Source organism: Schistocerca gregaria, unplaced genomic scaffold (genome assembly GCF_023897955.1).
Source record: "Schistocerca gregaria isolate iqSchGreg1 unplaced genomic scaffold, iqSchGreg1.2 ptg000077l, whole genome shotgun sequence".
NCBI lineage: Eukaryota > Metazoa > Arthropoda > Insecta > Orthoptera > Acrididae > Schistocerca > Schistocerca gregaria.
This window is the reverse complement of record NW_026061710.1, coordinates 10416207-10440414: the sequence shown is the minus strand read 5'-3', so window position 1 is coordinate 10440414 and position 24208 is coordinate 10416207. Positions and strand designations below refer to the sequence as shown.

Sequence of the window (24208 nt, the reverse complement as noted above, 5' to 3'; positions counted from 1 at the left end):
TCTATATAAACCTTGACCACCAAGTAATTCACCTCAACCATAATCAAATGACTTAGATGAATAATAACCTATTTTTAAAGGAATATATCTAATAAACTTAGTTGAAAGAAAAGGTATAAATCATATAGAACCAGCAAATCTAACAAAAGAAAGTATACTTAAAGAAAATAAATTATGAGAAAAATCAAAATTAGAAATAAGATAACCTAAATAAGCACCTAAAATAACAACTGTAATAGTTAAAAACTTTAAATAATAAGGTAAAGCAATCACATGAGGAATAGGAAAAATTAATCAAGATAAAAGACTACCACCAAAAACAGCAACAAACAATAGACCAATTATTCCAAATGAAATATAATAACCCTTATCATCAAAAGAAAATCTAGAATAAAAATTATTATCACCAGATATTAAATAATAAAACAAACAAAAAGAATAAGAAGCAGTTAAACCAGTAGAAAAAAAATAAAGAAAAAAAATTAAACAATTAATTCATCTTAAACAAACCATCTCAAGAATTAAATCCTTTGAATAAAATCCCGCTAAAAAAGGTATTCCACACAAAGATAAACTAGAAACATTAAAACAAACTGAAGTTAAAGGTATGAAATTAACAATTGATCCTATAAAACGAATATCCTGAGAATCCTTCAAATTATGAATTATTGAACCTGCACATATAAATAATAATGCCTTAAATAAAGCATGAGCCAATAAATGAAAAAATGCAAGCTTTGGATAACCTATAGCCAAAATTCTTATTATTAAACCAAGTTGTCTTAAAGTAGAAAGAGCAATAATCTTCTTTAAATCAAACTCAAAATTAGCGCCCAATCCAGCCATAAATATAGTTATACAACCAATTAAAAGTAAAAATCAACCACAATTATAAGTATCCAATATTGGTCTAAAACGAATTAATAAATAAACACCAGCAGTAACAAGAGTAGAAGAATGAACTAAAGCAGAAACAGGAGTAGGAGCTGCTATAGCAGCAGGAAGTCATGAAGAGAAAGGAATCTGAGCTCTCTTAGTTATAGCTGCTAAAACAATTAATATAGTAATGAGCTTTATTTCAAAAGAATTAGAAATAAAATCATAATAATAAATATAATTTCAACCACCAAAATTTAACATTCATGCAATAGAAATTAAAATAGCAACATCACCAATACGATTAGAAAGTGCAGTTAATATACCAGCACTATAAGATTTTACATTTTGATAATAATTAACTAAACAATAAGAAACTAAACCTAAACCATCTCAACCTAATAAAATTCTAATTAAATTAGGACTAATAATTAAAAAACCTATAGAAAGAATAAATATTAAAACAATAAAAATAAAACGATTTATATTCTTTTCACCAGATATATAATCCTCTCTATAATAAATAACCAAAGAAGAAATATATATAACAAAAGATATAAAAATAAGAGATATTCAATCCAAAATTAAAGTTATAACAACTATAGAACCATTTAAATTGAAAAGCTCTCACTCAACAAAAACTCTATAATCAATTATTAAATAATAAATTCCTAAAATAAAAATTATAGTTCTCGAAATAAACAAAGAAAAAAAACTCAAAGAACAAATAGAAAATAAATTCACGGCCTAAGATGAAAGACTTCATATCATTGATTCCACAAAACAATATTTTTAATTAAAATACTTAAGCAAACTAAACAAAGAAATATTCACCCTTTAAACAGAGAATATTTAAAGGCAATCAATGTAAAAGTAAAAGATGATATTCACGAAAATAACCAAGAGAACAAGTATAAACACCAGAATAATAATTCCCATGCTGAGAATAAGAATATATATACAAAGTATAAACAGCTCTAAAAAAAGATAAAAAAATCAAAGCAAAGAATCTAAAAGAAGATCAAGATATAATTCTATTTAATAATCTAATTTCACCTACCAAATTTAAAGAAGGAGGAGCAGCCATATTTGATGATCTTAAAAGAAATCATCATAAAGCCATTCTTGGCATCAAATTAATTATACCCTTGTTAATTAATAATCTTCGTCTACCTAAACGTTCATAAATAATATTAGATAAACAAAATAAACCAGAAGAACATAAACCATGACCAACCATTAGAGAAAGAGAACCTACACAACCTCATCAATTCATAGTCATCAATCCACCAATAACCATTCTTATACGAGCAACAGAAGAATATGCAATTAAATACTTCAAATCAACCTGACGAAAACAAATAAATCTTACAATAACACCCCCAGATAATCCTAAAGACAATCAAAAATAATTAAACTTTAAACCCAAATAAGAAATAACCTTTATAACACGAAAAATACCATAACCACCTAACTTTAATAAAACACCAGCAAGAATTATTCTACCTGAAATAGGGGCCTCTACATGAGCCTTAGGAAGTCATAAATGAACCAAAAACATAGGTATGTTAACTAAAAAAGCCAAAATTATAAATACATAAAACATAAAATAATAAGAACCAAAATCAACCAATAAAGGAAAATATAAAGTATTAGAAAAATCATAAACCTTAAATAAAACTAATAATAAAGGTAATCTAGCAACCAAAGTATAAAAAATTAAATAAACACCAGCCTGCAAACGCTCAGGTTGATAACCCCAACCCAAAATTAAAAGTAAAGTAGGAACTAATCTAGCCTCAAAAAAAATATAAAAAGAAAGAAGACTTAATCTAGCAAATGAACAATAAAGCATAATTATTAAAATCAAAACCATAAAAACAAAAAAATTAGAATGATATGAACTTAAATAAACTGAACCTCTAGCAGTGATTATTAAAGAACAAATCCAAAAACTAAGTAAAATTAAACTAAAAGAAAAATAATCAATACCAAAATAATATCTAATTATATTCAAATCAGCATATGAATAAACACAAATTATAAAAACAAAACCCGACAGAAACATTAAAGAATGAACCAACCATCAACAATTATTTAATAAACAAAGAGGGATCAAAAAAATAGTTATAAACAAATACTTTAACATAAAGATAAACCAAAAGAATTAAAAAAATCATTACCATGAGAACGAATTATTGAAACTAAAATAGAAAGACCTAAAGCACCCTCACAAACAGAAAAAACTAAAAAAATAACAGGAAAAAAATAATCATAATCAAACTCAATAAGAAAAACAATAACTAACATAAATAAAGAAAGAACAATATATTCTAATCTCAAAAGAACCATTAATAAATGTTTACGTTTAGAAGAAAAAACATAAACACCAGCAAAATAAATCAATAAAGAAGTAAAAATAGAGAATATAAACATTAGTTTTAATAGTTTAAAAAAAACGCCGGTTTTGTAAACCGGAAATAAGTCCAGCCCCCACTTTTAAAACTTCAGAGGTGGAAAAGCTTCCAAAGCTCCCCAAAACCGGTATTTTAAATAAACTAACCACTGAAATGATCAAAATAATAATTATATCATTATCAAATGTAATAAATATTAATTTTATTAAATTAAGACACCCAATATCAATAATGCTTTTTATTATCCTTCAAACCTTCCTAGTTGGATTAATAACAGGAACAATAATAGAAAGATATTGATTATCATATATTTTATTTTTAACATGTCTTGGTGGTATACTAGTATTATTTATTTACATTACAAGAATTGCATCAAACGAAATATTTCAGCCTAAATCAATCACTATAATTATTACATTAATAATGTGAGTATTTATCATATTAATATTAATTATTCTAGATATATCTATATTTATAGACTTTTTCAAAAACACCGAAACTATAAATATTGATAATTCAATCAATTATCAAGAAATAACAATATCTTTAGAAAAATTATATAATAGACCAACATTCATTATTACAATAATAATAATAATTTATTTATTTTTAGCACTACTAGCAGTTGTTAAAATCACCAATATTAATCAGGGACCTATTCGTAAAATAAGATAATTACTAATGAATAAACCCTTACGATTAAGACATCCTTTAATTAAAATTATTAATAACTCTTTAATTGACTTACCTGCAATAACAAATATTTCAAAAAAAGAAAGATTAAATAATATAATAAATATATTTTATACAATTATGTAATTTAATATAATATGTTATTAATATGAATTCTTTTTTTTATATTAAGTTAACTTTCATATATATTAGTTAAATAATCTAATTATAGATAATTTACATAATTATATTATTATAATTAATATAATTATTTATATTAATTATAATATTTTATATTTAAATTAATAACTTTATTTATTATATCCAATTATAATAATATTAAATATTAAATTACATATTATTATATATATTATATTATAATAACCTATTTTAAGCTAAAAACAAAAGTAGCTATAATCCTTGGTAAATAATTGCATTAAAATAATCAATTGATAATGGTAAGATGAACTTATAATACTTTAATTTCAATTAAATGTAATATATTAATATAAATTATTTATTATATATATATATATATAAAAAAAATAAAATGAGCAGGATAAATTAATCCTAATTAAACAAAATAATACATAAAAGAATTTCAAAAAAAAACTTTCGATTTATATATTAAATAAATGAAGTGCCTGATTAAAGGGTTACCTTGATAGGGTAAATAAAGTAAATAAAATTACCTTCATTAAAATTACATAAGATAGAATTAAACTACCTCCTTTAGTATCAAAAACTAACGTGCATCATACACCTTAATGTAAAAAGGTAAGCTAAACAAGCTAATGGGTTCATACCCCATTTATAGAGGTATCAATCCTCTCCTTTTTAATGACCAACAACTCTACAAAACTTCTCTTCCTATCAACATTAATGATAGGAACGATCCTGTCCATTTCATCAAATTCCTGATTTGGGGTTTGAATAGGACTTGAGATCAACTTACTTTCATTTATTCCGCTCCTAACAAGAAATAAAAATATAATAATAAATGAATCATCAATTAAATATTTTATTGTCCAAGCAATAGCATCGACAATATAATTATTTTCAATTTTGCTGATTCAAATAAAATATCCCATGGGATGGGAAACAGAATTTATCCCATCAATAATAATTAGATCTAGACTATTATTAAAGATTGGAGCTGCACCTTTCCATTTCTGATTTCCAGAAGTTATAGGAGCATCAAGATGAAATAATTGTTTAACATTAATAACATGACAAAAAATCGCCCCAATAATGGTCTTATCTTATTGTATTCAATTAAGAACTTTTATTTGAACAATTATTATCTTAAGAATTATTATTGGGGCAATAGGAGGTTTAAATCAAACATCCTTACGACAACTTTTAGCATATTCATCAATCAGACATCTAGGTTGAATAATTAGATCATTAACAGTCAGAGAAAACATCTGAGAACTATACTTCATTATTTACTCACTATTAAGATTAATTATTGTTTTATTATTTAAGCAAATAAATTTATTTTTCATAAATCAAATTTATTCAGCCAGAAATATAAAAACCGAAATTAAATTCATAATATTCTAATCTTTATTATCTTTAGGTGGACTACCACCATTCCTTGGATTCTTACCAAAATGAATTGTAATACAATCATTAATAGAAAACAATATAACAACTATTATAACTATTATAGTTGTATTAACTACAATTACACTCTACTACTATATACGTATTAGATTCTCAGCTCTAATTATATCATACACAGAAAATTCGTGATCTATAAAGATAAAGTCCCAAAAATCAAGAATCATTCTTCCTATAACAGTAATAATTTCAACAATAGGATTGATTTCAACATCAACCTTAATTTCATTATACTAAGGACTTAAGTTAATCAAACTAATAACCTTCAAAGTTATAATTAAAAGAATAATCTTTTAGGCCTTAGTAAAATTGTACACCTCTAGAATTGCAGTCTAGAATCATAATTGAATATAAGACCTAAATATGATAAGAGAGAAAACATCTCATAAGTAGATTTACAGTCTACCACCTAAAATTCAGGCATTTTACCGCAAAAATGATTATTCTCAACAAACCATAAGGACATTGGTACTTTATACTTCATATTTGGAGCATGAGCAGGAATAGTAGGAACATCAATAAGAATACTTATTCGTGCTGAACTTGGCCAACCCGGATCTCTAATTGGGGATGACCAGATTTATAATGTTATTATTACAGCTCACGCATTCGTAATAATTTTCTTTATAGTAATACCTATTTTAATTGGTGGATTTGGTAATTGACTTGTTCCACTAATAATTGGTGCACCAGATATAGCATTTCCACGAATAAATAATATAAGTTTTTGATTACTACCACCTTCACTAACCCTTCTTCTTACATCTTCTATAGTAGATAATGGTGCTGGTACAGGATGAACAGTTTACCCTCCTCTAGCAGGAGCTATTGCACACGGGGGTGCATCTGTAGATCTAGCTATTTTTTCACTGCACTTAGCAGGTGCATCATCTATTCTTGGTGCAGTGAATTTCATTACAACAGCAATTAATATACGATCAGAAAGTATAACTTTAGATCAAACACCTTTATTTGTATGATCTGTAGCTATTACAGCATTACTTCTCCTTCTTTCACTTCCAGTTTTAGCAGGAGCTATTACTATATTATTAACAGATCGAAATTTAAATACATCATTCTTTGACCCTGCAGGAGGGGGTGACCCAATTCTATATCAACATCTATTTTGATTCTTTGGACACCCAGAAGTTTATATTTTAATTCTACCGGGGTTCGGAATTATTTCACATATTGTATGTCAAGAAAGAGGAAAAATTGAATCATTTGGAACATTAGGTATAATTTATGCTATACTATCAATTGGACTAATAGGATTTATTGTATGAGCACATCATATATTTACAGTAGGAATGGATGTTGACACACGAGCATATTTTACATCAGCAACAATAATTATTGCTGTACCTACAGGAATTAAGGTATTTAGATGATTAGCTACATTATATGGAACTAAATTCAAGTTCAATCCACCATTATTATGAGCTCTAGGATTTATTTTCCTATTTACAATTGGTGGATTAACAGGATTAGTATTAGCAAATTCATCACTTGATATTGTATTACATGATACATATTATGTAGCAGCCCACTTTCATTATGTATTATCTATAGGAGCAGTATTTGCAATTATAGGAGGTGTCATTCAATGATATCCACTATTTACAGGATTAACTATAAATAATACATGATTAAAAATCCAATTTACAATTATATTCATTGGAGTAAATTTAACATTCTTTCCTCAACACTTCCTAGGATTAGCAGGAATACCTCGACGATACTCTGACTACCCAGACGCATATACATCATGAAACGTAGTATCAAGAATTGGGTCTACAATTTCTATTGTAGGAATCATTATATTCATTGTAATTATATGAGAAAGAATGATTACAAACCGAGCAACTATATTTAGAGCTAACATAAGAAGATCAACAGAATGACTACAAAATAACCCTCCTGCAGAACATAGTTACTCAGAATTACCATTAATCTCTAGATTCTAATATGGCAGATTAGTGCAGTAGATTTAAGCTCTACAAATAAAGGTTTGACCTTTTATTAGAATATATTTATTAATGGCAACATGATCAAATTTATCTCTTCAAGATGGAGCTTCACCATTAATGGAGCAATTATCATTCTTTCATGATCATACTATGGTCGTATTATTATTAATTACAGTAATTGTAGGTTATGCCCTAAGTTATATATTATTTATTGCCTATACTAACCGTAATATACTTCATGGACATTTAATTGAAACAATCTGAACAGCTTTACCAGCAATTACATTAATTTTTATTGCCCTTCCATCATTACGACTATTATATTTACTTGATGATTCAGTAGATGCAATAATTACAATTAAAACCATTGGACGACAATGATATTGAAGATATGAATATTCAGACTTCATAGACGTAGAATTTGACACTTATATAACACCAGAACAAGACCTAGAAAATGATGGATTCCGACTACTAGATGTAGATAACCGAACAATCCTACCAATAAATACAGAAGTACGAGTATTAACAAGAGCATCAGATGTTCTACACTCATGAGCAGTTCCTGCATTAGGGGTTAAAATTGATGCAACGCCAGGTCGGTTAAATCAAGGAACATTCACAATAAATCGACCTGGATTATTCTATGGACAATGCTCAGAAATCTGAGGAGCAAACCACAGATTTATACCAATTGTAATTGAAAGAACTTCAGTAAATTTATTTATTAAGTGATTATCTAAGATAATTTAAGGAGCTAGTTAAAATAAATAACATTAGAGTGTCAATCTAAAGTAACTAAAAAAAATTAGTACACCTTGAAATTCATCAGATGACTGAAAGTAAGTAATGGTCTCTTAAACCAAATAATAGTAAATTAACGACTACTTCTGATGGGGAAATTATATCCAAATCCCTCAAATATCCCCTCTTATATGATTCTCACTATTCATTATATTTTCAGCTACATTAATCTTGTTTAATCAAATAAACTTCTTCTCATTTAAACCTAACCTTATTAAAAGAGCAGAAAAAGGAACAATTGAAATAAAAAACTTAAATTGAAAATGATAACAAATCTATTCTCAACATTTGACCCATCAACTAACATCTTTAATTTATCATTAAATTGAACTAGAACATTTCTAGGACTATTATTAATCCCATCACTATTTTGACTTACACCATCACGAATTAACATTATCTGAAATAAACTAAATTTAACCTTACATAATGAATTTAAAACACTTCTTGGACCAAAATCATTTAATGGAACAACATTCATTTTCATCTCAATTTTTATTATAATATTATTTAACAATTTTATAGGATTATTCCCTTATATTTTTACTAGAACAAGACATTTAGCATTAACATTTGCAATTGCCCTACCTATATGGCTAAGATTTATATTATTTGTATGAATTAACCATAATAATCATATATTTACACACCTTGTACCACAAGGTACACCGCCTGCATTAATATCATTTATAGTACTAATTGAAACAATTAGTAATGTTATTCGACCAGGTACATTAGCAGTACGGTTGGCAGCAAATATAATTGCAGGACACTTATTATTAACCTTATTAGGAAACACAGGACCATCTATAGCAATAAACTTAATCTCATTACTAATTATTGGACAAATACTTCTATTAATTCTAGAATCAGCAGTAGCAATAATTCAAGCCTATGTTTTCTCAATTCTAAGAACTCTATATTCTAGAGAAGTATATTAAACCTATGTTAACAACTCACTCAAACCACCCATTCCACTTAGTAGACTATAGACCTTGACCATTAACAGGAGCAATTGGAGCAATAGTCCTAGTATCAGGACTAGCAAAATGATTCCACCTATTTAATATTAACTTATTCATAATTGGATTTGGAATTACCCTACTAACTATAATTCAATGATGACGAGATGTAGTACGAGAAGGAACATATCAAGGATTACATACAGGATTTGTATCAATTGGATTACGATGAGGAATAATTTTATTTATTGCATCAGAGGTATTATTTTTCGTTTCTTTTTTTTGAGCATTCTTTAGAAGAAGATTAGCACCAACAATTGAACTAGGAATACTATGACCTCCAATAGGAATTCAACCCTTTAACCCTATACAAATTCCATTACTTAATACAGCTATTCTTTTAGCATCAGGAGTAACAGTAACATGAGCACATCATAGTTTAATGGAATCTAATCATACTCAAGCACTACAAGGATTATTCTTCACAGTGTTATTAGGACTATACTTTACAATACTTCAAGCATATGAATATAGAGAAGCACCTTTTACCATTGCAGATGCAGTTTATGGATCAACATTCTTTGTTGCAACAGGATTCCATGGTTTACACGTAATTATTGGAACAATCTTTTTATCAACATGTCTACTTCGACACTCAATAAATCAATTTTCACCAAGACATCACTTTGGATTTGAAGCAGCAGCATGATACTGACACTTCGTAGACGTAGTATGATTATTCTTATATATCTCTATTTATTGATGAGGTAGATAATTGTTTTTCTAGTATAAATAGTACATTTGACTTCCAATCAGAAAGCTTAATATAAATCAAGAAAAACAATTCTAATTCTATCAACAAGAGTTTTCATTAGATTTATTATTCCAATAATTGTTATAATCCTGGCAACAACACTATCAAAAAAATTAATTAATGATCGAGAAAAAAGATCACCATTTGAATGTGGGTTTGATCCAAAAAGATCAGCACGAATACCATTCTCAATACGATTCTTCCTAATCGCAGTAATCTTTTTAATTTTTGATGTAGAAATTGCACTAATTCTACCAATTGTAATTATTTTTAAAACTTCAGACATGATAATCTGAACAGTATCAACAATATTTTTTATTCTAGTTCTATTAGGAGGACTATACCATGAATGAAACCAAGGAGCATTACAATGAGCAGAATAAAGGGTTGTAGTTAAATATAACATTTGGGTTGCATTCAAAAAGTATTGATATTATCAATCAACCTTAAATAGAATAAGAAGCGAAATATTGCAGTCAGTTTCGACCTGGAAGATTGGTATGTACTACCCTTATTCTTATTAATTGAAGCCAAAAAGAGGCGTATTACTGTTAATAATATAATTGAACTATAATAGTTCCAATTAAGGAAATGTAAAGCCAATATGAAAGCTGCTAACTTTTTATATTAGCGGTTACACTCCGTTAACATTTCTAAAATTTATATAGTTTAAATAAAACATTACATTTTCACTGTAAAAATAATATATCTATATTTATAAATACTTAAAAGTAAAAATACTTCCTTAACATCTTCAGTGTCACGCTCTAATTATAAGCTATTTAAGTAAACGAAAAACAATATTACCAAAATAAATATTCAAAAAATAAATGTTAAAAGATAAATCTTGAAATTAGAATCATATCAACCTTGAATATAACCAATTAAATAAATAAATAATCTATATAAACCTTGACCACCAAGTAATTCACCTCAACCATAATCAAATGACTTAGATGAATAATAACCTATTTCTAAAGGAATATATCTAATAAACTTAGTTGAAAGAAAAGGTATAAATCATATAGAACCAGCAAATCTAACAAATGAAAGTATACTTAAAGAAAATAAATTATGAGAAAAATCAAAATTAGAAATAAGATAACCTAAATAAGCACCTAAAATAACAACTGTAATAGTTAAAAACTTTAAATAATAAGGTAAAGCAATCACATGAGGAATAGGAAAAATTAATCAAGATAAAAGACTACCACCAAAAACAGCAACAAACAATAGACCAATTATTCCAAATGAAATATAATAACCCTTATCATCAAAAGAAAATCTAGAATAAAAATTATTATCACCAGATATTGAATAATAAAACAAACGAAAAGAATAAGAAGCAGTTAAACCAGTAGAAAAAAAATAAAGAAAAAAAATTAAACAATTAATTCATCTTAAACAAACCATCTCAAGAATTAAATCCTTTGAATAAAATCCCGCTAAAAAAGGTATTCCACACAAAGATAAACTAGAAACATTAAAACAAACTGAAGTTAAAGGTATGAAATTAACAATTGATCCTATAAAACGAATATCCTGAGAATCCTTCAAATTATGAATTATTGAACCTGCACATATAAATAATAATGCCTTAAATAAAGCATGAGCCAATAAATGAAAAAATGCAAGCTTTGGATAACCTATAGCCAAAATTCTTATTATTAAACCAAGTTGTCTTAAAGTAGAAAGAGCAATAATCTTCTTTAAATCAAACTCAAAATTAGCGCCCAATCCAGCCATAAATATAGTTATACAACCAATTAAAAGTAAAAATCAACCACAATTATAAGTATCCAATATTGGTCTAAAACGAATTAATAAATAAACACCAGCAGTAACAAGAGTAGAAGAATGAACTAAAGCAGAAACAGGAGTAGGAGCTGCTATAGCAGCAGGAAGTCATGAAGAGAAAGGAATCTGAGCTCTCTTAGTTATAGCTGCTAAAACAATTAATATAGTAATGAGCTTTATTTCAAAAGAATTAGAAATAAAATCATAATAAAAAATATAATTTCAACCACCAAAATTTAACATTCATGCAATAGAAATTAAAATAGCAACATCAACAATACGATTAGAAAGTGCAGTTAATATACCAGCACTATAAGATTTTACATTTTGATAATAAATAACTAAACAATAAGAAACTAAACCTAAACCATCTCAACCTAATAAAATTCTAATTAAATTAGGACTAATAATTAAAAAGCCTATAGAAAGAATAAATATTAAAACAATAAAAATAAAACGATTTATATTCTTTTCACCAGATATATAATCCTCTCTATAATAAATAACCAAAGAAGAAATATATATAACAAAAGATATAAAAATAAGAAATATTCAATCCAAAATTAAAGTTATAACAACTATAGAACCATTTAAATTGAAAAGCTCTCACTCAACAAAAACTCTATAATCAATTATTAAATAATAAATACCTAAAATAAAAATTATAGTTCTCGAAATAAACAAAGAAAAAAAACTCAAAGAACAAATAGAAAATAAATTCACGGCCTAAGATGAAAAACTTCATATCATTGATTCCACAAAACAATATTTTAATTAAAATACTTAAGCAAACTAAACAAAGAAATATTCACCCTTTAAACAGAGAATATTTAAAGGCAATCAATGTAAAAGTAAAAGATGATATTCACGAAAATAACCAAGAGAACAAGTATAAACACCAGAATAATAATTCCCATGCTGAGAATAAGAATATATATACAAAGTATAAACAGCTCTAAAAAAAGATAAAAAAATCAAAGCAAAGAATCTAAAAGAAGATCAAGATATAATTCTATTTAATAATCTAATTTCACCTACCAAATTTAAAGAAGGAGGAGCAGCCATATTTGATGATCTTAAAAGAAATCATCATAAAGCCATTCTTGGCATCAAATTAATTATACCCTTGTTAATTAATAATCTTCGTCTACCTAAACATTCATAAATAATATTAGATAAACAAAATAAACCAGAAGAACATAAACCATGACCAACCATTAGAGAAAGAGAACCTACACAACCTCATCAATTCTTAGTCATCAATCCACCAATAACCATTCTTATATGAGCAACAGAAGAATATGCAATTAAAGACTTTAAATCAACCTGACGAAAACAAATAAATCTTACAATAACACCCCCAGATAAACCTAAAGACAATCAAAAATAACTAAACTTTAAACCCAAATAAGAAATAACCTTTATAACACGAAAAATACCATAACCACCTAACTTTAATAAAACACCAGCAAGAATTATTCTACCTGAAATAGGGGCCTCTACATGAGCCTTAGGAAGTCATAAATGAACCAAAAACATAGGTATCTTAACTAAAAAAGCCAAAATTATAAATACATAAAACATAAAATAATAAGAACCAAAATCAACCAATAAAGGAAAATATAAAGTATTAGAAAAATCATAAACCTTAAATAAAACTAATAATAAAGGTAATCTAGCAACCAATGTATAAAAAATTAAATAAACACCAGCCTGCAAACGCTCAGGTTGATAACCCCAACCCAAAATTAAAAGTAAAGTAGGAACTAATCTAGCCTCAAAAAAAATATAAAAAGAAAGAAGACTTAATCTAGCAAATGAACAATAAAGCATAATTATTAAAATCAAAACCATAAAAACAAAAAAATAAGAATGATATGAACTTAAATAAACTGAACCTCTAGCAGTGATTATTAAAGAACAAATCCAAAAACTAAGTAAAATTAAACTAAAAGAAAAATAATCAATACCAAAATAATATCTAATTATATTCAAATCAGCATATGAATAAACACAAATTATAAAAACAAAACCCGACAGAAACATTAAAGAATGAACCAACCATCAACAATTATTTAATAAACAAAGAGGGATCAAAAAAATAGTTATAAATAAATACTTTAACATAAAGATAAACCAAAAGAATTAAAAAAATCATTACCATGAGAACGAATTATTGAAACTAAAATAGAAAGACCTAAAGCACCCTCACAAACAGAAAAAACTAAAAAAATAACAGGAAAAAAATAATCATAATCAAACTCAATAAGAAAAACAATAACTAACATAAATAAAGAAAGAACAATATATTCTAATCTCAAAAGAACTATTAATAAATGTTTACGTTTAGAAGAAAAAACATAAACACCAGCAAAATAAAGCAATAAAGAAGTAAAAATAGAGAATATAAACATTAGTTTTAATAGTTTAAAAAAAACGCCGGTCTTGTAAACCGGAAATAAGTCCAGCCCCCACTTTTAAAACTTCAGAGGTGGAAAAGCTTCCAAAGCTCCCCAAAACCGGTATTTTAAATAAACTAACCCCTGAAATGATCAAAATAATAATTATATCATTATCAAATGTAATAAATATTAATTTTATTAAATTAAGACACCCAATATCAATAATGCTTTTTATTATCCTTCAAACCTTCCTAGTTGGATTAATAACAGGAACAATAATAGAAAGATATTGATTATCATATATTTTATTTTTAACATTTCTTGGTGGTATACTAGTATTATTTATTTACATTACAAGAATTGCATCAAACGAAATATTTCAGCCTAAATCAATCACTATAATTATTACATTAATAATGTGAGTATTTATCATATTAATATTAATTATTCTAGATATATCTATATTTATAGACTTTTTCAAAAACACCGAAACTATAAATATTGATAATTCAATCAATTATCAAGAAATAACAATATCTTTAGAAAAATTATATAATAGACCAACATTCATTATTACAATAATAATAATAATTTATTTATTTTTAGCACTACTAGCAGTTGTTAAAATCACCAATATTAATCAGGGACCTATTCGTAAAATAAGATAATTACTAATGAATAAACCCTTACGATTAAGACATCCTTTAATTAAAATTATTAATAACTCTTTAATTGACTTACCTGCCCCAACAAATATTTCATTTTGATGAAATTTTGGATCCCTATTAGGGTTATGTTTGGTAATTCAAATCGTAACTGGACTATTTTTAGCTATACATTATACATCAAATATTGAAATAGCATTCAGTAGTGTAGTACACATCTGCCGAGACGTAAATAATGGTTGAATTATCCGAACCTTACACGCAAATGGAGCATCTATATTTTTTATTTGTATTTACTTACATGTAGGACGGGGAATTTACTATGGATCTTATATATATATACATACCTGAATAATTGGTACAGTGATTTTATTTTTAGTTATAGCAACTGCATTTATAGGATATGTCTTACCCTGAGGCCAAATATCTTTTTGAGGTGCAACAGTAATTACTAATTTATTATCAGCAATCCCATACTTAGTAACAGATTTAGTCCAATGAGTATGAGGAGGATTCGCTGTTGATAATGCAACATTAAATCGATTCTTCACATTCCATTTTGTATTACCATTTATTATTGCTGCTATAGCAGCAATTCATTTATTTTTTCTTCACCAAACAGGATCTAATAATCCTCTTGGACTAAATGGAGATATTGAAAAAATTCCATTCCATCCATACTTTACCTTTAAGGATTCTATTACATTTGTAATAATAACATCATTATTAATTATACTATGTTTAATTAATCCTTACCTATTAGGAGATCCAGATAACTTTGTACCTGCCAACCCATTAGTAACACCAGTTCACATTCAACCAGAATGATATTTCCTATTTGCATATGCAATTCTACGATCTATCCCTAATAAGTTAGGAGGTGTTATTGCATTATTTTTATCAATTAGAATCTTAATAATTTTACCATTTTATAATAAAACACCATTCCGAGGCATTCAATTTTACCCTATTAATCAAATTTTATTCTGAATTATAGTAGTTGTTGTATGCTTACTAACGTGAATTGGTAAACGACCTGTTGAAGAACCTTATATTATAACAGGTCAAATCTTAACAATTATTTACTTCACATATTTCTTAATTAATGTCCATGTCGCAAACGCATGAGATAAATTAATTAAGGAATAAAGTTAATTAGCTTAGGAAAAGCAAATGTTTTGAAAACATAAAATTAGAAGTTTAACTCTTCTATTAACTTTTCTCAAAAAATTTCACTAAACAAATGAGATAAATAAAATCTTTAAACCAACAAAGAAAATAAAAAAAATCAAAGATAAAGGTAAAAAACTTTTTCAAGCTAAGTACATTAATTTATCATAACGGAACCGTGGTAATGTTCCACGAACCCAAATAAAACCACCATACTCAATATTAAATCCTGAAACTAACTCAGATTCCCCTTCAGCAAAATCAAAAGGAGTACGATTAGTTTCAGCTAAGCAAGAAGCAAAACAAGCTAAAGCTAAAGGAAAAGAAATAATAATAAATCAACAATAAAGCTGATAGTTTATAAAATCAAACATATTAAAACTACCAATTAAAATAATTAAAGACAATAAAATTAAAGCTAAACTAACTTCATAAGAAATTGTTTGAGCAACACAACGAAGAGAACCTAATAATGAATAATTTGAATTAGAAGATCAACCAGCAATTATAACAGTATAAACACCTAATCTAGTACAACATAAAAAAAATAAAAATCCATAAGAAAAAGAACACATATAAGTTAAATAAGGAAAAATTACTCAAACGGCTAAAGAAATCATTAAATTAAAAACAGGGGAAAAATAATAAAGTAGGTAATTAGATATAATAGGAATTGGCTGCTCCTTACAAATTAACTTAATAGCATCTCTAAATGGCTGAGGAATTCCAACAAAACCTACCTTATTTGGACCCTTTCGAATCTGAATATAACCTAAAACCTTACGCTCTAATAAAGTTAAAAAGGCAACACTAATTAAAACACAAATAACCAATAAAAGAAAATTCAAAATAAATATAAATAAATCATAAAGTATCAATACTATTTGTAGAAAAAATCTACATAAATGAATTCTAAATTCAACACATTAATCTGTCAAAATAGTAAATAAATTAATATTAATCAATATAACAAAAAATATTTTAACCATATGGTCCTTTCGTACTAATATGGATTAACAATCTTAGGATAGAAACCGACCTGGCTCACGCCGGTCTGAACTCAGATCATGTAAGAATTTAAAGGTCGAACAGACCTAATCATTGGGCTCCTGCACCCAAAATTTTTCTTAATCCAACATCGAGGTCGCAATCTGCTTTGTCGATATGAGCTCTCAAAAACAATTACGCTGTTATCCCTAAGGTAACTTAATCTTATGATCATAAATTATGGATCAAAATAACAAACATAAATAAATGATATAATAATGAAGAGTTTATCTATTCTTCATGTCACCCCAACAAAACATCATCATTAAATATAGAAAGACAAACAAAAAACTATATAAAAGTAAAATGTCAAGCTCTATAGGGTCTTCTCGTCCTAAAGAAGAATTTAAGCCTTTTGACTCAAAAGTTAAATTCAAAAATTTATTAAGAGACAGTTGATTTCTCATCAAGCCATTCATTCCAGCCACTAATTAAGAGACTAATGATTATGCTACCTTTGCACGGTCAAAATACCGCGGCTCTTTAAAAATACGCTCAGTGAGCAGGCCAGACCTCAAAATATAAACAAGAGGACATGTTTTTGATAAACAGGCGGAAATCAATTTTGCCTAGTTCCTTATAATAAGTTCACAAGGTAAAAATTTCATACAAATAAATATACTACTTCTATCATTATTACAAAAATTTTAAAATTAAATTAATAATCTTAATAAAAAACCTAAAATATTTATAAAATCAAAATAAAAAATAATGAACTAAAACGTAATCTTAAAGATAGCTGGTTTAAAGCTTACTATTATATTTCTATAAAATAAATTATAGGTTATTAACTTCAAAGCTTATCCCTTAAAGAATAAATAAGTTAATATTTTTACTTAAAAAATTAAATAAAAACAAATAACTTTAAAAAATTAAATTTTTTCTTAAGAAACTAGATATCTTGGGAAACGATTAACATCTCATTTCTATAAATAATTTAATAATAATTATGATACATTAACTATAAATTATTTATAAATCAACCCAAATCGAGACAAGTAAAATAAATACTAAAATTTTGATAAACCCTGATACAAAAGGTACAATAAATAAAATCTACTTAAAAAAATTTAAAATAATATTTCATAAAACACTTACATTACCAATAAACTATAATTTAAAAAATCAATTCTATAAAATATACTAAGACAAAAATACAATAAAATTATTTATATTAAATAATTAAATAAACAAAAAATTAATATAATAAAATAAATAATCAAGATATCCTGATTTGCACAGAAAAATTTTCAGTGTAAATGAAACACTTTACTAATAAGTTATATCTTGAAACTCTTCCTAGATACACTTTCCAGTACATCTACTATGTTACGACTTATCTCATCTAAATTGAAGCTACTTTAAAATAAAATAGAATAATCAATAATGAGAGCGACGGGCGATGTGTACACATCTCAGAGCCAATATCAGTTAAATTAAATAAATTAAATTACTATCAAATCCACCTTCATTAACAGTATTTCACTATCAAATTCGTTATAAACAAAAATCTATTGTAACCCACCTCCTCTTAACTATAAGCTGCACCTTGACCTGAAATATTTTATAATTATAAATCTTGAGAATTATAACTCTAAAAAGATTCTCTGATAACGGAGATATACAAACAAATAAATTAAGTAGAGTAAATCGTGTATTATCAATCATGGGGTAGGTTCCTCTGAATGGAATGAGATACCGCCAAATTCTTTGGGTTTAAAGACCTTAACTCATAGTACCCTGGTAAATATAATTAACATTTAAAATAATAGGGTATCTAATCCTAGTTTATTATTTAAATTTCACAGATTCATAAAAAGGGCCACAAATAAATTATAACATTTCACCTTACAAATTTATATTTCAACCCTAATAATATAAACAAATGTTTTAACCAATAATATTCACTTGTATCAATCGTATAACCGCGGCTGCTGGCACGAATTATGCCGATACTAAATCAATTGCTAAATCCAAAATCACTTGATAATTAAATCAAATTACTGCAAAAAGAACATTTAGTCTAACAAAACTTACATATAATACAAAGAAAAAGTGAATAAACAAGCAAGAATAAAACTTTTAAAAAAAAAAGTAAGAAAATTTTAAATCTATTAATTCAGGAAAAAATAAAAGATTCAAATATTTAAAGAAAAAAAAAAGAAAAAAACCACAAACAAAAAAAAAAAGAAACGCCCCTATGTATGACCACAACAACTTCTCTATTATATATAATTAAAGATTAATATGGAACATGTATAGCAATAAATGTATTATATTCTTTCTTATTTAATCTTTCTTTTCACTAATAAATAAAGAAAGATTAAATAATATAATAAATATATTTTATACAATTATGTAATTTAATATAATATGTTATTAATATGAATTCTTTTTTTATATTAAGTTAACTTTCATATATATTAGTTAAATAATCTAATTATAGATAATTTACATAATTATATTATTATAATTAATATAATTATTTATATTAATTATAATATTTTATATTTAAATTAATAATTTTATTTATTATATCCAATTGTAATAATATTAAATATTAAATTACATATTACTATATATATTATATTATAATAACCTCTTTTAAGCTAAAAACATAAGTAGCTATAATCCTAGGTAAATAATTGCATTAAAATAATCAATTGATAATGGTAAGATGAACTTATAATACTTTAATTTCAATTAAATGTAATATATTAATATAAATTATTTATTATATATATATATATATAAAAAAAAATAAAATGAGCAGGATAAATTAATCCTAATTAAACAAAATAATACATAAAAGAATTTCAAAAAAAACTTTCGATTTATATATTAAATAAATGAAGTGCCTGATTAAAGGGTTACCTTGATAGGGTAAATAAAGTAAATAAAATTACCTTCATTAAAATTACATAAGATAGAATTAAACTACCTCCTTTAGTATCAAAAACTAACGTGCATCATACACCTTAATGTAAAAAGGTAAGCTAAACAAGCTAATGGGTTCATACCCCATTTATAGAGGTATCAATCCTCACCTTTTTAATGACCAACAACTCTACAAAACTTCTCTTCCTATCAACATTAATGATAGGAACGATCCTGTCCATTTCATCAAATTCCTGATTTGGGGTTTGAATAGGACTTGAGATCAACTTACTTTCATTTATTCCGCTCCTAACAAGAAATAAAAATATAATAATAAATGAATCATCAATTAAATATTTTATTGTCCAAGCAATAGCATCGACAATATTATTATTTTCAATTTTGCTGATTCAAATAAAATATCCCATGGGATGGGGAAACAGAATTTATCCCATCAATAATAATTAGATCTAGACTATTATTAAAGATTGGAGCTGCACCTTTCCATTTCTGATTTCCAGAAGTTATAGGAGCATCAAGATGAAATAATTGTTTAACATTAATAACATGACAAAAAATCGCCCCAATATTGGTCTTATCTTATTGTATTCAATTAAGAACTTTTATTTGAACAATTATTATCTTAAGAATTATTATTGGGGCAATAGGAGGTTTAAATCAAACATCCTTACGACAACTTTTAGCATATTCATCAATCAGACACCTAGGTTGAATAATTAGATCATTAACAGTCAGAGAAAACATCTGAGAACTATACTTCATTATTTACTCACTATTAAGATTAATTATAGTTTTATTATTTAAGCAAATAAATTTATTTTTCATAAATCAAATTTATTCAGCCAGAAATATAAAAACCGAAATTAAATTCATAATATTCTTATCTTTATTATCTTTAGGTGGACTACCACCATTCCTTGGATTCTTACCAAAATGAATTGTAATACAATCATTAATAGAAAACAATATAACAACTATTATAACTATTATAGTTGTATTAACTACAATTACACTCTACTACTATATACGTATTAGATTCTCAGCTCTAATTATATCATACACAGAAAATTCGTGATCTATAAAGATAAAGTCCCAAAAATCAAGAATCATTCTTCCTATAACAGTAATAATTTCAACAATAGGATTGATTTCAACATCAACCTTAATTTCATTATACTAAGGACTTAAGTTCTCTAATTGGGGATGACCAGATTTATAATGTTATTATTACAGCTCACGCATTCATAATAATTTTCTTTATAGTAATACCTATTATAATTGGTGGATTTGGTAATTGACTTGTTCCACTAATAATTGGTGCACCAGATATAGCATTTCCACGAATAAATAATATAAGTTTTTGATTACTACCACCTTCACTAACCCTTCTTCTTACATCTTCTATAGTAGATAATGGTGCTGGTACAGGATGAACAGTTTACCCTCCTCTAGCAGGAGCTATTGCACACGGGGGTGCATCTGTAAATCTAGCTATTTTTTCACTGCACGTAGCAGGTGTATCATCTATTCTTGGTGCAGTGAATTTCATTACAACAGCAATTAATATACGATCAGAAAGTATAACTTTAGATCAAACACCTTTATTTGTATGATCTGTAGCTATTACAGCATTACTTCTCCTTCTTTCACTTCCAGTTTTAGCAGGAGCTATTACTATATTATTAACAGATCGAAATTTAAATACATCATTCTTTGACCCTGCAGGAGGGGGTGACCCAATTCTATATCAACATCTATTTTGATTCTTTGGACACCCAGAAGTTTATATTTTAATTCTACCGGGGTTCGGAATTATTTCACATATTGTATGTCAAGAAAGAGGAAAAATTGAATCATTTGGAACATTAGGTATAATTTATGCTATACTATCAATTGGACTAATAGGATTTATTGTATGAGCACATCATATATTTACAGTAGGAATGGATGTTGACACACGAGCATATTTTACATCAGCAACAATAATTATTGCTGTACCTACAGGAATTAAGGTATTTAGATGATTAGCTACATTATATGGAACTAAATTCAAGTTCAATCCACCATTATTATGAGCTCTAGGATTTATTTTCCTATTTACAATTGGTGGATTAACAGGATTAGTATTAGCAAATTCATCACTTGATATTGTATTACATGATACATATTATGTTGTAGCCCACTTTCATTATGTATTATCTATAGGAGCAGTATTTGCAATTATAGGAGGTGTCATTCAATGATATCCACTATTTACAGGATTAACTATAAATAATACATGATTAAAAATCCAATTTACAATTATATTCATTGGAGTAAATTTAACATTCTTTCCTCAACACTTCCTAGGATTAGCAGGAATACCTCGACGATACTCTGACTACCCAGACGCATATACATCATGAAACGTAGTATCAAGAATTGGGTCTACAATTTCTATTGTAGGAATCATTATATTCATTGTAATTATATGAGAAAGAATGATTACAAACCGAGCAATTATATTTAGAGCTAACATAAGAAGATCAACAGAATGACTACAAAATAACCCTCCTGCAGAACATAGTTACTCAGAATTACCATTAATCTCTAGATTCTAATATGGCAGATTAGTGCAGTAGATTTAAGCTCTACAAATAAAGGTTTGACCTTTTATTAGAAAATATTTATTAATGGCAACATGATCAAATTTATCTCTTCAAGATGGAGCTTCACCATTAATGGAGCAATTATCATTCTTTCATGATCATACTATGGTCGTATTATTATTAATTACAGTAATTGTAGGTTATGCCCTAAGTTATATATTATTTATTGCCTATACTAACCGTAATATACTTCTTGGACATTTAATTGAAACAATCTGAACAGCTTTACCAGCAATTACATTAATTTTTATTGCCCTTCCATCATTACGACTATTATATTTACTTGATGATTCAGTAGATGCAATAATTACAATTAAAACCATTGGACGACAATGATGTTGAAGATATGAATATCAGACTTCATAGACGTAGAATGTGACACTTATATAACACCAAAACAAGACCTAGAAAATGATGGATTCCGACTACTACATGTAGATAACCGAACAATCCTACCAATAAATACAGAAGTACGAGTATTAACAAGAGCATCAGATGTTCTACACTCATGAGCAGTTCCTGCATTAGGGGTTAAAATTGATGCAACGCCAGGTCGGTTAAATCAAGGAACATTCACAATAAATCGACCTGGATTATTCTTTGGACAATGCTCAGAAATCTGTGGAGCAAACCACAGATTTATACCAATTGTAATTGAAAGAACTTCAGTAAATTTATTTATTAAGTGATTATCTAAGATAATTTAAGGAGTTAGTTAAAATAAATAACATTAGAGTGTCAATCTAAAGTAACTAAAAAAAATTAGTACACCTTGAAATTCATCAGATGACTGAAAGTAAGTAATGGTCTCTTAAACCAAATAATAGTAAATTAACGACTACTTCTGATGGGGAAATTAAATCCAAATCCCTCAAATATCCCCTCTTATATGATTCTCACTATTCATTATATTTTCAGCTACATTAATCTTGTTTAATCAAATAAACTTCTTCTCATTTAAACCTAACCTTATTAAAAGAGCAGAAAAAGGAACAATTGAAATAAAAAACTTAAATTGAAAATGATAACAAATCTATTCTCAACATTTGACCCATCAACTAACATCTTTAATTTATCATTAAATTGAACTAGAACATTTCTAGGACTATTATTAATCCCATCACTATTTTGACTTACACCATCACGAATTAACATTATCTGAAATAAACTAAATTTAACCTTACATAATGAATTTAAAACACTTCTTGGACCAAAATCATTTAATGGAACAACATTCATTTTCATCTCAATTTTTATTATAATATTATTTAACAATTTCATAGGATTATTCCCTTATATTTTTACTAGAACAAGACATTTAGCATTAACATTTGCAATTGCCCTACCTATATGGCTAAGATTTATATTATTTGGATGAATTAACCATACTAATCATATATTTACACACCTTGTACCACAAGGTACACCGCCTGCATTAAT

General features: G+C 26.6%; 2 long non-coding RNA genes across 3 annotated transcripts in view; one reads left to right on the top strand and one right to left on the bottom strand.

Moving 5' to 3' along the window:
* Window positions 1–24208, bottom strand: part of LOC126301648 (uncharacterized) — a 57957-nt gene that overhangs the window by 9022 nt on the left and 24727 nt on the right. Inside the window, exon 1 of one of the 2 annotated variants that reach the window (XR_007553080.1) lies at window positions 17678–18425. The exons of the other annotated variant lie outside the window; for it this stretch is intronic. This is a non-coding gene — a long non-coding RNA (uncharacterized LOC126301648). Of the gene's footprint in view, window positions 1–17677; window positions 18426–24208 lie in introns of those variants that run through there. 2 annotated transcript variants of the gene reach the window in all.
* On the top strand, window positions 6037–22715 carry LOC126301651 (uncharacterized). Its single transcript, XR_007553084.1, has 2 exons — window positions 6037–6473; window positions 21636–22715. It is a non-coding gene; the product is annotated as an uncharacterized LOC126301651 (long non-coding RNA).